The sequence below is a fragment of the Passer domesticus genome, chromosome 1, assembly GCF_036417665.1.
Source record: "Passer domesticus isolate bPasDom1 chromosome 1, bPasDom1.hap1, whole genome shotgun sequence".
Taxonomy (NCBI): Eukaryota; Metazoa; Chordata; class Aves; order Passeriformes; family Passeridae; genus Passer; species Passer domesticus.
In genome coordinates this window covers 139,665,135-139,681,177 of record NC_087474.1, presented here as the reverse complement: position 1 = coordinate 139,681,177, position 16,043 = coordinate 139,665,135, and the positions used below count along the sequence as shown (strand labels likewise).

General features: G+C 43.1%; 1 long non-coding RNA gene across 2 annotated transcripts; it reads right to left on the bottom strand.

Annotated features, from left to right (window-relative positions):
* Positions 1–3,472: 3,472 nt before the first annotated feature.
* LOC135282741 (uncharacterized) lies at positions 3,473–12,148 on the bottom strand. Of its 2 annotated transcripts, XR_010348792.1 has the most exons (5): positions 11,856–12,148; positions 6,677–7,179; positions 4,510–4,726; positions 4,019–4,083; positions 3,473–3,599 (listed from the first exon to the last, which is right to left on the bottom strand). It is a non-coding gene; the product is annotated as an uncharacterized LOC135282741 (long non-coding RNA). The 2 variants fall into 2 exon arrangements; XR_010348789.1 differs by having other exon boundaries at positions 4,510–7,179.
* Between the last annotated feature and the right edge of the window lie 3,895 nt (positions 12,149–16,043).

Sequence of the window (16,043 nt, the reverse complement as noted above, 5' to 3'; positions counted from 1 at the left end):
GCCCGAGTAGAACTAACCCAACAAAGCAAATAGTTTTCCACCAGCTTAGTGTACTATTAAGCAACACTTTAAATAGCAAAGAAAATACATGGGATGACATATGGAGACACTTTCCCACAGAGGCATTAAAGGGAGTTTAGCACAGTGCTTAGTTTCAAGACGTATGAGTATCTTTGAAGTCTGTAGCCCCACCTTTACTACTGCTTGCAGTCTCAGAATACCAGATGGAGAGCAGGATGGATACACAGAGCTCAGTGTTTACTCTGAGCAACAAAATAAAAAGGCTACAGTGCTTAAAAGATCGGACATGCACAGAAGCATGTTATTTCTACATATAATAAAAGCTATGCAAATTGAAATAAGTTCTCATCACACTGTTACACCTCTTATGTGTTTAACCAAAATTGCAAATGCAAGAACCAGGTGTATTTGGTCATAACTGTAGAAATAAAAGCTGTATCACAAAAGACAGCAGCACAAGGCAACATCCAGTTGTGACAGGGCTGCCTGGCAGCAGCTGAAACATTCAAGTTCTGTTGGATCAATGTTGGGCTTTGGATTGCATGATACTGGAAAAAAAAATTTCTATAATCTTAGGAAATGCTTCATCCTGAAAGCAAAAAACACTGGTTATACATACATAGATTTAGATTGGGGGTGTAGAGTTATTTATTCTAACTATGAAATTGTCATTGGATTTTATGGGAGTATAATAGAATATTAACAGTGCAAATTACTGATAGTATTAACATGTAACATAATTATTCCCCACAGAATGATGAAATTAATGTCATTATGAAAGTGTATGCATGGAGACAGCTACACACTTAAATAGTACATTTATATACAGACAACAGCCAAGATGCCCAGGGACTCAATTTTTACTCCTTCCTCCATTTGTGGAGGAATAAAAGCCCAGCATTTCACTCTCTTGTCTCTGTGTTTGCTCACAGTGCAACCACTGATTTTAGCCATATCCAGCTCACTGTTCAGCCTCACCTCAGTGCTTACTGTCAGCATTTGCATTTTCAAGACTTTGCAATGCTGCCTGTTCATCACGAGCATGGTAGGGTACACCCTTGAGCTCAAAAGGAACTATTTATTTGGACAATTAGGTGACACTTGTCACTCAGCTTTCTGGCCAGAGTTTGTGAAGGGCAGGCAGCCAGGGTACACCCACTGAGGCCAGCTCTGTCACACGTGTGCCTGGGTTGGAAGGGCATGGCCATATTGTGGTGCTGACCCAGTTTGTTCAGGTTCACAGCATTTTTGTGGAAGAAGGAGACACATGGAAGCTCTGATCCCCCCAGGCTGCACAGCCCACACACCCAGCCTTCCCTTGGTGCAGACAATGTGAAGTGTACAGGCAACAGAGAGAAAGGTCCACACAATTTGTGGAGAAACCACAGCCAGGGCGCAGCTGAGCCATTGTTGATGGCAGAGCCAAAGAGGAAAGCAGGAAGCAGAGCTCTCTTTCAGGAGAAAACTCCCTGGAAGTTCTGGCCAGTGATTTCAGGCAAAGTTGTTTCATGTTGCTGCTAGTCACTCACAGGGTTCTGGAAAGCTATTTACTCTTTGTAAATAAGCAGGACTGCAGCAGAGAATTACCACCAATCTCACATCCACAGGAAACACCCAAAAAGGCCTTAGATGCTGTCTCACTTCTAAGAGTATGACAGTGGAGCTGGTCCAGTTTCTAACATCCTGAAACACAGAGCTGGACACTGTCCCACCCTGCTGGCACAAGAAAGAGGCTGTCCTGTCTACTGTAGCCTGGCTTGGCTCCAAGACCCCACATATGGGCTTAAGTGCCCAGGGAAGTATTGGGGATCTGAGGGTTCAAGGCAGGAACTTCAGGATAGGTCTGGTTGAACTACTCACCCCTTGCACAAAAATTGTATCATCTGCTTTGGATGACTTTAATATCATTTGAACACAATCAGAGGTGACAGGTACGATAAATGTCTTTGGAACAGCTTTCTCTGAGAGAGAGAGGCCAGGCCCATCCTGCAGGTGCCTCACACAAGCAGTCCTGAACTACTTCTCTGGGGGTCAGGGTTTGTCTGATTAAGGTGGGCAGGATCTCACCAACAATAACCTCGCCTTCCTGTGAAGCAAGGCAAGGTCATGAAGTTCACAGCTCTCCTGGCCTGGCCAAAAACATAAGGTATTTCAATGAAAAGTGGTCCTTGAAGGCAGCTTAGGGCAGGAAAGGCAGAAGTCCCATCTCAGATCCAAACGTCAGATAGAAAATGCATGGGCAAAATACAATCACTTATGCTGATCCACTCTCATTGGCATGCCGAACTCTTTGGAAAAATTATGTGGGATCTTTGTCATGAATGACAACGGCTGATTTCACATCTTATCCCAAAAGACTCCACTAAAGATCCTGAGGAATTTCTTAAGTAACCACATATGTTGAACTGTTACTTATCTTAATGAAAAAAAGACAGTCACTTAACAGAAAGATATCCAGAGATGAGTTCACGCTATGGATTATACAATATGTATACACACCCCCACCTCAAAAAAAAGAAAAAAATTTCTAATTTATACTAGCACAAAAACTTCCATCTGAAAATGCTAAGTGTAATTGTTTCCCATCATTTGAAGGAAGTCCTGGCTCCACTGAAGTCATGGCAAAACTCCCATTGACTTAAAATGAATCAGGATTTAAACCTTTGCCTTTAAGAACATGCCGAATTATTTTCAAATTTTCTTTTAAAAAATTTGAAAGAAAAATCTGCTTGTATTTAAAAGTTTTGATGCCAAGTTTTTTCCCAGAGTGAATTACTTCAGCCTTGATATAAATCTATCAAAATGGGTTTAAAATATGTAAAGATGAACACACCCTTACAGAATAGCCCTGCTCTCTTCAGCTCAGGTTCATGCAATAGAACAATAAAGTGAATAAAGGAGAAAAGATAAAATAACAAATCATATCCAACCTTACGGATATAATCTGCAATTTAGAAGTATTCAACATACTATTGTCTTAAGTATTTCATAGGAAAAACATTTGTTTTCCTGGCTTCAATTTTATTTAGGTTCCCAATTTAAAAAATATAATTAATCTATTACCTCATGTAAAATTAATTAATTACAAATACTTAATCTGAGTAAAAAAGGCAACTTTTCCATTTAATTTAATTTCTTGCATAATACAAGCAAGCTGACAGACTAAAGGTCAACCTGTCCCTGTATCCTGTTTTTGGTAATTTCAAGACCATTGCTTTAAGGACAAAGTATAAAGCCAGGATGAACGTAGAAGTATCAGGTCAACATCTCCTAAAATGCAATAGATGAAGAAAGATCATTTAAAGATTTTATTCCATCCACAAATTCAGTTGAGATTTTCTAAATCTGTTCTGTATTTGACAATATTGTCCTGTGGAGATCAATGAACTAACACTGCAGTTTGATATTAGCATGGATCATGTTGAAAATTCTACTTTAATAAAATATTTGCGTCCTTTCCATTGTAATCTTGATTCGTTTGCAGGAGCGCTAATCAAGAAAAATTTCTGCTATACTTTCACATTCATGTAGAGAAACAGCTAGTGTCTTTTCACTCCATCTGAAAATTAACCAAGCTCCTAAACACAAAATAATATCCAAACAAGTTATGCAGTTTTCCCAGATGCATCTGCACAGCTCACTGATCATTGCAATAATAGTAGGACATGATGGCAATACAATTTTTCTGTATTAGTTACAGGGATACCAAAGGGAAAAAAATAAGACTCGGTACTGCAGAATGTTGTAGAAACGATTGCTCTACTTTCTGATTATGATTAAATCTTGGTGTGCTTTGAAATCCCTAATGTGTAATGCAAACCAGGACTTGGGGTGTTAGGAATGCATCCCCACCCTTCTTCCAAAACGTTCTGTAAATTATCATCTGCAGACCCCAAATCCTTGAGTGGAGGGGGAAAGGAAGGAGAGGAAGGCAGGGAGTGGAAGAGGGAGAGGAGGGGGAGAGAGAGAGGAGAGAGAGATTAGAAGCACTTTTCACCTCTTGGTCCCGTCAGTGTGCTCAACGCCGAGAACCGTGCTTCAAATCCGGTGTTATCGTTAGGCCTGATTCAAAGGAAGTGAAATAGTCTACTGAGAAAACAGTGGAAAAAAGTAAAGGTCCTGAAGAAGTAAGTGCTGCATGTTGAAACGTATGCATGTCACACCCCATTTGTCTTTCATATTGGAGAATAAAGCAGCCTGTCCCGCAGCAGTTATTATACACCATATTCTTTATTTTAAAAATGCAAGAAATTTGGCACAAAGAACAAAAAAAAAATCAACTGATGAAAAGCATTTATGTCATGGTTTAAATTAAGACCTTTGTAATGCAAGAATTACATCAGCAGTGGGCTTAGCTTAATGAAAATAAGACAGTGTTTTTAAAGACCATGAACGAACAAATCCCCTCTGCTTTCTGAAAGAGACAAAATGCAGATATAGACAAATAGATAATTTAAGCTGAAATCAGAGCAAATCACACTTTGATACCTTTAGGAATTACTGAAGTTTCTATTCCACTGACAATTCTGGACCAACGAAGTCAAGCGAGAAGTTATTTTATATTCACACGTGGATTTGAAATTTTGCCAGGGGATATTAGGTATTACAAAGCCTCTTCGATATTGTCATTGTGTGAACTTTGGTTAAGATTGATTGGAATTTCAGATTCTTTTCTCTTTTGATGTGTTTTTGTTTTGGGGTCCACCTAAAGAGAATGAAAAGGGTGAATGTTCTACATTATCAAATATTTAAAATGTTTATAAGCATATTATTTTGATATAATTATAGTTAAATGTTTAATAAAAAATCATTTTGAATGAGAAGAAGTGAATTAATATAAGCCATTTGGGGCTACTAGCAATGATGTAGTATTGATTTGATTAATGTGAAAATCTACCAGTGGAGGTAACAGAAAGGAAGTGAAGTCTCTGCTCTTTGATGTCTATTGTTTCATATGAATTTTGTCCTCTATTCTTTGTGCACATTTTTATCTTTATCGGTCTGCTGAATGGCTTATGCAAATATAAGCAGCATTTTTTCTGATGCAAAAGGAACATTGTAAAGCAAGACAAAATAGTGGTTTCTAGTAGAGATAAGAATAGAGTTCAAAATCTAGACAGAAAACTTTCTACTATCATATGGTGAGTACAATTATATATTATTTTTGTATTTCTATACTGCATTGATGTGACAGGAAGCTGCAAAGCAATTGGATCAGGTCCATATTTTGCTGTTATTGATGACAAATGCAGCTGGTTCAGCCACAAAACATCATATATGTTTTGGGTGTGTGTGTGTCTCTAAATATAAATATGTGTTATCTACCTTCTATAAAAATACCATAGGAAACTGAAAAAAAGTTTATTTCATTATTGGATTCTTTGGGAGAATGGTGGGGGAAGGGAAATGTTTCAATACTCTGTTACTTTTTGTGTATTAACTAACTATGAACTAACCGTCCACATATTGCAAAATGAGGTTATATTAAATATTTGGGGATAAAAAGAAATGAGATGGGCATGCACAGCACAGAATGGACACTAACATTTCTATTTTATAAGCATGTTTTTTTCATGTATTATTTCTGAACAATGTGATCAAGCCACTGGCAGTATCAAGATGATGATGAATATTAACACATTGCTAGTCAATCTGGTTTAAAGATTTTCTGAATTAGTTATGAAGAATAAATTATTTCTTATCTGGGCAAAACTAGTTATCCAAATCTTGAAAGCTCCTTCAACCTAACAACATTTCTTTATGTGTCTGTTGGGGTTTCCAGAAAGACAGTCCATTCTGTGATAGAACAAACTTTGTTCTCTGTGCACCCTCAGTAATGAAACAATGAGCAGCAGAGGTTTTCTTAAAAAAAAAAAAAAAAGTTACGGCTGTATTTTAGAAAATAATTGTCATCTTTCACTCCCAGAGAACTTCTGATATCTGTTTAATTTTTGAAAAGTGCAGTAAAACTTCACTTTCATTTTCCCCTTCCTTTCGTTGTGGGGATGAAAGGGTGAATGGAAGGGGTGAGGAAAGACAGGGCCTGAATGTGCAGCCAGAGCAGGTCAGCAGCCAGGGCTGGTGTCGGTGAGCCCTGCTTGGAAGCAGCAGCTGCAGGACTGGAGCTGATGCTAAAGGTGATCTGGCATGCAAGAAGGAAGGGAGATAAGAGCGTTGCATTTGCTGCTCCTTTTATTTGTGCGCACACACGCACGTTTCCTATTGATCAAATATAACCCTTTCTCTCACAATTGGTGTCTCTCAGGGAGCACTCGGAAGGCTGTTAGGGTCTGCCCACTCCTTGAAAAATGGCATACAATACATAGTGTTTACCAAGAAATCCCTCCTTCTTGCTAAGTATTGTTTTCAGAAATTTAGGTAGGAGTTAATGAAACAAAACAACTTCAAGCTGTCTTAATTGAAAAAAAAAAAAAAGGGGGTTTCTTCCAAGAATTCTTTTCCCTTTGGGTTCTGTAATGCCATGCCAGATATCTTGTGCTTGCATCATCTCTAATATCCACAATCACCAGGAAGTAAAGGGGGTCAGTACCTACCTTCCTTGCAGCAAATAGGAGAAAAATATGCCAGTCTCCTTTTATTCAAGAGAAACCCAGCCAACAGATAAAAAGATTCTAACATCTGAACCATAGATCACCTTGAGCAAAAGCTGATGCCAACATTGGTGTTCTCTGATGGGATGGCAGCTGTGAGCAGGGGGCAGAGGCTGGGGTGGGAGGCAGAGAAGGTTGGTTCCCATCCAGGATTTCCTCCCCTTTTGTGCAGAGCGCTGCCTGCACGCTGCCCTGTTGCTGTAACACTGCGGTCCTTGCACGTGCAGCAAGTAAGAGCAGCCTTTCTCACTGGGAAATCAGCTTCTTCTGTTCTGCCAAAGGACTTGACTTGGTGCTTATGAAAAGATAATGTCTTTTCACCCAGTCACTGCTAGGTGGGTTTGAGCATTAAGTTACTCTCCTGCCCCGCTGAAGTTTCCGAGCTTTCAAAGCACTTCCCCAGACAGAACGGGCACCAACATGAAAAACATTTGCACCAAGGAACTCTTTCTTGTGGGCAACGTTCTGACAGCTGAGTATGGCGGGCGGGATCCTGAGTGTGGTGTTTCATGCTGTTGTTTATGAAGTAGATATTGCTCCTGATGCGCTAAATCAAAACAGCAGGTCTTAAAATGTGGTCAACAAAACATGATTTCTGAAGAGCTGGCTACTCACCTGGTACTAAATTCCTTCCTTCTGCTAACTGCAAAATTGCATTAGACACAGATAAAAACCTATTAAAGATTTTCCTTACATTAATTTTCTTAATATTAATTTTCCATGTCGGCAAGGGTTCTCATTACCGCAAATATGTTATGCAACTGCGGGGCCAGATCTGCACCGCAACTGCTATCTATTAAGGTATAAGCCACATCATGAAAATATTAGAGGATGTCTGCATTAAAAAATGGCTATCTCCTGTTTAAAGCAGATTTATATTAATAGGAATTCTCAGCCTGAAGCATGTTGGGAAAACAAGCGATCCTTAGGAAGCTTGGCGCGGAGCTAATGATGGCAGGGAATAAGGATCTTTGGAAATGTGTGCGCTGATCAGGAGTTTGATGGGAGGCAGAAGGCGTGCGGAGTCGCGGGGCTCGCTCTGTCAGACGACAGCAATCTGTGTTTGCAAAATGGCCGCGCAGGCAGCCCTGGGAGGGTGGAAACTGCACCTTGGCACGAGCCAGGCGGAGAATCTCACCAGCAACCTTATCTGAACACGGTCGCTTTTTTTTCCTAGAATACGGCAAAATGTGCTGCAGCTTTAGACTTCAAAGTTTTAAAAATTATTTGTGGTTAATCCACCTCTGTTACAAGCTCTAACAAGAACTCTGCCCATGCTGTAAAAAAAAGCCACTAATGAGAGTATCTTGACTCTAGAGCCCGGCAGACGCCCTTTCTGATGAACGATCGGCACCACCTTCCCCAGCTGCATGCTCAAATTACAATAAATGATAATTAGCAAATTAAAACTTACACAGTCTTCCTGCCTGCTTGAAAGGGGAAAATTGGTTACAAATGTACTTATGTATTGCTAAACTAAATTTTATTGCATCATTGATGTGTGAATTTTTTTCCATAGAAAAAAAAGTCAAACTTTATCCTTCTCAACATCTAAAGCTGAGCTTCATACACAGATGCATACTTACACACAGGCAAATTTTTGCCTTTCCATCTCCAGTGATTTCAATCTTATAATTTGTAATTGTCCTGACACATTCCTGCTTCCATTTATTTTAATTGTCTCGGATTGTGACTCCTATTTGGAAACTGGAGCACTTGAACTAATTCAAAAGTACTTTCTGAAAGAAATATCCTTCTGTGCAGCATTTTGTAACACTACTGTTGTAACATATTACAAATTGGTGTTGTCAGACCACCATAACAGTGACCACCACTCCCCTGCTCTGCCCTTCTGAAATGTTTACTTTGTCCTAAAAAAAAAATCTAATTAAGCCTCATGATCAGCCTCATTGCATAAATAAATTGTACTGGGTTTCTAACAAGGCTATTGAAGCACAGATGGGTTAAATGAGTTGTTAAAAGCCACACAGTAGCTGCATTTTTATTGTAAGGGCTAGCTTGAAGGGTAGCTTCACTGATTTAAAATATGAACAAAGGAAAGAGAATCCATATGAAAAACAAATGAAAAAAATTCACCCTCTGTGGACAAATTTCTGCTGAAAAGGATATGCACAGTGATCAAAGCAAATTTTAAAGAATGAACGTCTGGAAAAAAAAACTTTAAAAGATGTTTTAGTTATAATAACGCAGTTATCCAAATGTCAGTGAATTTGATCAAAGCTGATCTACAGAGCTCAGGTTTAGCATTAGGTGAGTCATTTTCTTTTATTAGTGATGCTTTTTCATTCAAATGGGTAAAAAGGTGAGAGTTTGAATATGTTGAAGGTTTCATTGGCTTACAGTAGGGACAGACAAATGAGGCCCACCTAGTTTTACAATCTGGCCCACAGCTACTTTGTTTTTAATAAAATGCAGCATATTGAAAGGGCATGTCTCAACATGTCTTGACCCATCCAAACTGGATCAAGATGGAGAGTCCCATATTGAAACCAGTCCACTCCCAGGATGGGGCCTATTGTCCTCAGGGAGCGGGAAGAGTCTCTACCCAGCCATGGGGCAGACACCAGCCAGCCTTGCTCCTGTCAGCCACCCACCCATCCCTCCTGACTGCTTTGGGAGGAATGTACTCTCAGGTTTCAGTGCTGCAGGGAGTCCTGGTAGTTTATTTGACCATCTTGACCAGCTTTTATTCTACCACAGACTGTCTATATTACCAGTGAGAGCAGTGTGGAAACCAGAGTGGTGTTAAGTCCTCAGGGGCAGCTTGCAAAGCTCATCCAATTTTGGCACAGGGATTTTCTCCTGCCTAGCACTCCAAGTACCTCTATGAGAATAGTCCCTGGAGCTCTCCAAGGAAAAGGAATAAGGCACTGGACAAAACCCTAATTTCTCCTCTCATGAACCCTCATTGCCTCGAGGAGCACTTCAGGGTGCTTGTCCTGCTGTCTGGCAGAGGAAACACCTCAAAACTAGGATTTAAAATAGAGTCACCTTGCTAACCATCTGTGTTTTGCCTGGGACACTGCAAGGTGCTTGGGAGTTTGTTGGGACATTTAGACAGCAAACTGTGTGAAGACAGGACATGGGTTTCTTGAGGAGGATGTTTACTACAACAAGACCCTCATGCTCCATTAATCTCAGTGATATTAGAAAAAAACAATATTAATAGCAGTGTTAAAGCTGAGGGCTTGGGGAGCTGCTACTTTTCACAGCTTGAGACTAAAACTGTGCAAATGCACTTTACAGAGCGTTCTCTCATCTGCAATTTCCTGTTGCTGAAACCTGAAGAATTTTAGTCAAACCAGGTTGCTGCCTGCAAGTGGCTGTGAGGCAGAGGCCAACTGAGCACAGAAGCTCCCATGCCATTCCCTCGCTGGAATCAGGATTTTTACAGTGGGGCTTTTAGGCAAATTAATATTTTGTGCCCCAGAAGTTAGAGAGACAACCAACTGCAGGACAAGGTGTCACCAACCTACAGTTCGGTTGCTCTGTGGTGGCAAGTGTCCACCTGCACCCTCTTATATACAGTACCTTGTAGCAAAAGCCAGGTATCTTATTCCCTGTGGGAGAGGAAAAGTGAGTTTGCATTTGTGAGGGCTTAAGCAATACTTTAGAGCAGTTTCTGGGCAGTAGCTGAGGGCTGAACTTCCACATTCCCTGTTTTGCCTGCAGTAACTTTTTCATTTGCCCACATCCTCACTTCCCAGTTGGCAAACCTTGTTGAAGTAAACAAGCAAGTGCTTCCTACATAAGGACAGACCTAGGCAAAGGCAGCAAGGTCCCCACCTATAGCCCTCACTCCTGTGTCATAAACCTAGCTCATTTGAATTTACCAGGTGGTGTTAGGGAACTGAACCTGTTGTGCACCCCAGAAAAGGACAGGACCACACAACTACATTGCAGACTACTTTTTCATTAAAAACTTGGTGTGTCTAGAATATGTTTGGTTTTTTTAACTATGCAAATGAGACTCAAAAAAATGTGAGATGCCCACAGCTGAATGACTGAAAATCCGTTTTTAACATTTTTAATGGGAGTTTGAAAATATGAAGCATGACAAAGCTACAGTTGTAGCTTGCCAGGAGCATTATATGTGATAGTGTGAGCTGCCACATACCTCTTAATGCAGCATTCATTTCAAGACCCAGTTTTCCCTAAATAAAATTAGAGGATAATAGGTGTGTGACAAAAGAAGTTGGTGAGGATCTGACCCAATCACCCAGATTTGTTCAGTCATATGTACAACTGAAATCCCTTCAAATGCTTCCTTGTTTTCCTAGCGCTTTTCTGTTGTGGTTCCTGCCCAAGATCGGGCCATCATTTCCTCTGTGGAGTGGGAAAAGAAGACCACAACATGGAAATGAGAGGCAGAGTCATGGGGTGCTTCTGTGCTTAAATGATTCATGCCAGCAGAACCAGCTCCTGGACTAAATCAGCGCTGGGTTTAAATTGTACCCCAGCCAGGCGTCCTTTAAAGGACTCTGGAGGTCAGGGCACCCTGCGGGCAGGTGCGCTGCGTTTGCATTGCCCTCGCAGGCAGCCTGAGGCTGGAGCTGCCCAGGAATCCCATCTGCCGCCACAGCTGGGCCTCGGGGCCTTCCAGCAGGGCCCCTGAGGCTTTGCCTTCCCGCCGCCCTCCCTCGCATCCCAGCGCGCCGGCAGACAGGGCTGCTGGAAGCATTTATTAGGGCTGTCCCCAGGGCTGGCTCCAGGGACACTCCGGCAGGCAGCCTGGGACCAGAGCTGGTGTCAGGCTGCTCCCCTGCAGGCGCTGTGTCCTCTTCCCGGTGACACACAGCTCGCTGGGGGAGCCGTGGGGCCCGGCAGGACAGGGTGCCTCCGCAGCCTGGGAGCATTCACCGCGCTGGCTGACTGCAAGCCCCAAGATTAAGATAATCCAGCTGTCTGCCTGTGTTTATCAAGCAAAAGAATTTACAATGTTTAAATAAAGGGACTACGATACAGCAATGAAAACACCTAAAGCATGTCGCTTGTGCAGAAGATACCAAGCCTGAGGCAGCCGTGCCCGCTGCACACAGAGACCCAAGCGCCGGCTCTGGGCCTGTGCTCAGCGTGGCACACGGAGGCCAGGCTGCTTTGAAGGCAGGCAAACTTGCATTAACACGATGGGAAGGAGTAGCTACATTCTAGCGCACCAGTGATCCATGCAAATTGGGTCACCGGGAGATTTAGAAACTGTACCTTTCAATCCCAGCCAAAGAGATACATCAAGGCGCATTGACGTGAGGCAAGGCTGACACACCTTGAGGCATCTTCAGCGCACTGAGTGCTAGTGACGCCAAAGGATGGCAGCTGGCAGTAGTAGAGATAATGCCTTATAAATAATCTCTGAGGCGAAAAAGAAATAAAGGTTTTGCTTCCTTTTACACTTGAAAAACGAAAAGCAAGCAATCAGCCAATCCACTTTCCCAGATGAACAAATGGGTCTCCAAAATGCCCCGGAAGGTAGGAGAGCCCTCGCAGCACACGGTGAGGGAGCCTCGGGTCAAGGCAGTGCCTGGGGAGCGGGAGTCCCGCAGCGCTGCCCGGGGCACGGCACCACCGGCACCGCCCTGCCAGCAGGATTCCCTCCCGATCCCATCCCTGCTCTGCAGGCAAGGTGAAGTGAGCTTGTTTTGAGGGCAGAAATCTGGGGGATTTCTGCAGAGAGGGAAAGTCAAAGACCTGGGGTTTGTAATCTTCTCCCAGCTGCAGCCCTCAGCCATGTGAGGCGATGGAGCCACTCTCTGGATCCTACAAGAATTTCAGGAAAGCAGAAGTCCTGCTGCTTCCCTTCTCCTGCTGAGAGGAGGCTGATTTCAAATGGAATCTGAAGGCCTGGAGACTTACTTGGCCGATCCCAGTTGTCCCAGACACTGCCCAGCACTCCCTTTAACCCCCTTTCACTGTGGTCCCGATGGATGACAGCTTGTAGGAGTGTCCCTCACGGCCCCAAATCCAAGCCAGCCCTGTGATGGCTGCAAGGCCTGGCTGCTGGGGCTGGTGGTAGCCTGCAGCAAGGAGAGATGCCACCTTCAGCCAGCATTGCCAGGTCTGAGAAGAGACATCTGTCACCCCCTGGGGCCATTACATCTCCCAGCACAGCATAAGGGGTCTCCACTGGAGCCATGTCCCCCTGCCTGCTGTCCCCTGCTGCCTGTCCCCCTGCCTGCCTGTCTCTTGCTGCCTTTCCCCCGTTATCTGTCCCCCTGCCTGCCTGTCCCCTGCTGCCTGTCCCCTGCTGCCTGTCCCCCTGCCTGCCCTGTGGGCTGGGGGCACAGCCAGTGCACTCTCCCCTAGGATACAGCCAGGCCAAGGGCCCTGCTGCATACACCCCTCACTTCAGATGGAGCTGGGTATTTTCTGCATCTGTAAACTTCAGATTAAGCTTTTTCAGTCAATCTGTACTGCAAAGTTCTGCCCTAGTGCTCATAGAGGAAGGAGCTTTCTCAGGGAGAGGTGACCATGCACCTCTCCAGCTTGGCTGTGTAGGGGTGAAGGTGCAAGGCCACTGCTTTTGGGCCCCACCTGATGCTTTTGGGTCCTGCTCCACTCATCATGAAGTCCCAAGTAGTGTTTGGAAGTTGCACCTGGGAGAGGGTGTTCAGCCTTGCAAGGGGGGCTCTAAGAAGGGGAGGCAACTTACACTTCCATTGCCTTGATTATGCAGATCTAGGAAAGATGCTTACTGTTTTCAGTGTAGATATTTTGCATCTCATTTGATAAACTAGGAGCTTCTAGTAAAAAGTTTCATAAACATCTGCACCTGGATTTTTGAAAATAGATATTAAAATCAATGTTTTATACAGACATGATGCCTTTCTTTTGAATGTAAATAAGTATTTTTAATGATTTCAATAAAAATAACGTTTTGGTTGGTAGCTACCCTATTTTTGTCATAACTGCACTGTTATAAGTTGGAAAAATAACTAATACAAGTTTACATAAGTAGGAAGGAAGAAATGTGCCATGAGGAGAGAAACACAAGCTATAAACACAGTACAATTTTAAAATAAAGGAACATATGTCTAAACCCTTGTGTAATACAGTTTGGTAAACCCAGTCATTCTTCTACACTTTATGTATAGAAGACTATCTGCAGTTACAGTATTAGGAGCATGGAGTGATTAGAGGTTCTGAGCTGCCAGTGCAGCTTAGCTGACTAACTGCAAACTCGGTCCTGACATTCTGGGGCCAGGATATTGCACCTGAAACCACTGGCTCCTCTCGATCTTCATGAGGGCCATGCAGCTTGGGGGCTGCAGTGCTGCTGACAACAGTGCTTCCACCCTGAGCAGCCACCAGCTGCATGCGCCACCAGCCCTGGTCCTCCTGGGACTGCTGCTGGCTTTGAGTCAGAGCCAGCGTGCTTAAAATGATCCAAGCACATCTATGGCACCTGTTCTGATGTCTCCTGAGGCTCGTGTGGACATTGCATCAATTAATGGGATCAGCAAGGAAGGACCAGCAGGGTGTGAGAAGTACCACAAAAGGGACATGAGCTCTGGGTGAGGGAAGAGAGAGGAGCTCACATGGGCTGGTGGGTGAAGGACAGAATGAGGCAACATGTAAAAGTTGGAGTGGTTCAACAGAGGGAACCAAAAAGTCTCAGGGTAGGAAGTTGCTCTGGAAAAGAGATTGAAATGTGGGATGAGACATGGGAAAGCAAAAAAGAAACAGGAGGGAAAAAGTAGGGAAAGAGATGGAGGTGAGACTAGGCAGGAGGCAGGGTGTAGTATGTGATATCTGGAGTAAGAGAAGCAGCTCCTGAAGCAAACATCCAAAAGCAGAGCAATGAGAAGGAAGAAGGAAGAGGAAAAAGGAAAGGGAGAGAAGGATCTGAATAATGGTTTTTCACATGTTTTACTCTAAGGGACCCTGAGCACCAGCCCCTAGACCCAGGCAGATATGGCCATGCCACATTCCTGGGCTGCTGCTGGGTGTTTGACACTTAGATCTGGGCTAAGATGGTACTGGTATAAAGCTGCACTTTACCAGCAAATTTGCACTGCATCAGATAAAGTCTGTGCTGGCTGGAATAGCATGACATGCCATTGCTAAGCAATATTTACCACATAGAAAAGCTTTATGCACAATTGACTGGGCTGAGCTGCTCTGCCATCAGCTGTGGACAGTGTCTGTTTCAGCAACTGATATGCAAAGAGCTCAGTTTTCAGATGCAACTTAAAGGGCTATAATTTGCCCCTAAAATGTAGATTATTGTGACATTCTTATTATCTGTTGTTCTTTTCTCCCTGGTATGTAGCACAGCTAGTTCCTTTTCCTGCTACAGCCCTGCAGCTGCTGCCTCTAACACAGCAAAAGATGCAGAATCAGCCCATGCCAGTGCAGGCAAAAAATAAGCAGTGCCAAAAAAGAAGGGGCAGTGGGAAAGAGTAACACAGAGCAGCAGGAGGCAGGTGGTTTGGGAAGCTCTGGGAAACTGCAGAAGCATGGAGCTGTGTGTTGTGTTCTGAGCAGAGAACTTCCAGAGGGAGGAGGATACTTCACAAAGGCACAAACAGCAGTCACAGGGATATTGCTGTATTTAGTGTTTGCATTGTGAAAGTCAGGATGGAACTTTATGGCTATAAAAATCCTAGCCCTGCCCAAAAAGTAGCTTTACAGAGCTTGTTTCTGTTCCCAACAGGTCTAAAACCAACAAACCATATGTGTATTTTAACATGTTCTTTATAGCTGCCTCTGAAATTTTCCAGGGAGGGATGAATTTTTAAAAAGTGAATGGGGTGTGGCAGTGCTATAGGCAAGTGAATTGATAGTAAAGAGAAACACTAGATCATTCTCTGACATTTTAAGATGATAGCTACTGTTTTAAATATAAAATAACAGTTCATGGACCAACAGTTAGAGATGCTCGTCACTGACCTGCTTCAGTAATTTGGGTTTTTTTCTGCCTGCTGAACTTTAGAAATCCTCAGAAGATAAATTTACAGTCTGTGTCTGCTCAGGGGGAAGATTATTAAACAAGCAACCTCAAACAATTAAATAAAACCTTAGCTATATACAATCACTTTAATTTTGTCCTTTGATATTGTTCATCTGATTAAGTTCTTTCCAAACAAACTTCTCACAGAACTTGGCCTATGAGGAGCGGACTGAGCCCATATGTATCCTGACAGGAGTGTTTACTCAAACGGAGTTATCCCAGCCTTGCTGTGCGTACTTGGGGACGTAAAACGGCCTGGGGACAGGAACTCAGAGAACAATAAGGAGAGAGAAACTTAGAGGAAATAACCTACTGAGAGAACAGGAATGCACTGAGAGTAGGAGAATCAGTCAGACGGGAAGACATCAGATATTGGGAAAATGCCCATGAAGAGGGAGCAGAAGATGCCCATGAAGAGAGGTTTGGAGAGGAGCAGTGTGGAG